Consider the following 1,580-nt stretch of genomic DNA (forward strand, 5'->3'; position numbering starts at 1 on the left):
TGCATTTATGTATGCCTGTATAAATAACAAAGGCGAATAGAGAGGATGTCAATCTTTCTATTCGCCTTTTTATTTGTCTAAATTCGTTCTTGGGAACATTTTCCGTACATAAATATATCGCATTGATATACATCGACGACGCATTTATGTATGCATGTATAAATAACAAAGGCGAATAGAGAGGATGTCAATCCTTTCTATTCGCCTTTTTATTTGTCTAAATTCGTTCTTGGGAACATTTTCCGTACATAAATATATCGCATTGATATACATCGATGATACATTTATGTATGCTTGTATAAATAACAAAGGCGAATAGAGAGGATGTCAATCCTTTCTATTCGCCTTTTTATTTGTCTAAATTCGTTCTTGGGAACATTTTCCGTACATAAATATATCGCATTGATATACATCGACGACGCATTTATGTATGCATGTATAAATAACAAAGGCGAATAGAGAGGATGTCAATCCTTTCTATTCGCCTTTTTATTTGTCTAAATTCGTTCTTGGGAACATTTTCCGTACATAAATATATCGCATTGATATACATCGATGATACATTTATGTATGCTTGTATAAATAACAAAGGCGAATAGAGAGGATGTCAATCCTTTCTATTCGCCTTTTTATTTGTCTAAATTCGTTCTTGGGAACATTTTCCGTACATAAATATATCGCATTGATATACATCGATGATACATTTATGTATGCTTGTATAAATAACAAAGGCGAATAGAGAGGATGTCAATCTTTTCTATTCGCCTTTTTTATTTGTCTAAATTCGTTCTTGGGAACATTTTCCGTACATAAATATATCGCATTGATATACATCGACGACGCATTTATGTATGCATGTATAAATAACAAAGGCGAATAGAGAGGATGTCAATCTTTTCTATTCGCCTTTTTATTTGTCTAAATTCGTTCTTGGGAACATTTTCCGTACATAAATATATCGCATTGATATACATCGACGATGCATTTATGTATGCCTGTATAAATAACAAAGGCGAATAGAGAGGATGTCAATCTTTTCTATTCGCCTTTTTATTTGTCTAAATTCGTTCTTGGGAACATTTTCCGTACATAAATATATCGCATTGATATACATCGACGACGCATTTATGTATGCATGTATAAAATAACAAAGGCGAATAGAGAGGATGTCAATCCTTTCCTATTCGCCTTTTTATTTGTCTAAATTCGTTCTTGGGAACATTTTCCGTACATAAATATATCGCATTGATATACATCGATGATACATTTATGTATGCTTGTATAAATAACAAAGGCGAATAGAGAGGATGTCAATCCTTTCTATTCGCCTTTTTATTTGTCTAAATTCGTTCTTGGGAACATTTTCCGTACATAAATATATCGCATTGATATACATCGATGATACATTTATGTATGCTTGTATAAATAACAAAGGCGAATAGAGAGGATGTCAATCTTTTCTATTCGCCTTTTTATTTGTCTAAATTCGTTCTTGGGAACATTTTCCGTACAAAAATATATCGCATTGATATACATCGACGATGCATTTATGTATGCCTGTATAAATAACAAAGGCGAAT

This window comes from Rhynchophorus ferrugineus, unplaced genomic scaffold, assembly GCF_030347505.1.
Source record: "Rhynchophorus ferrugineus isolate W39M unplaced genomic scaffold, kcgeb_rfMv2 rfM567, whole genome shotgun sequence".
NCBI lineage: Eukaryota > Metazoa > Arthropoda > Insecta > Coleoptera > Curculionidae > Rhynchophorus > Rhynchophorus ferrugineus.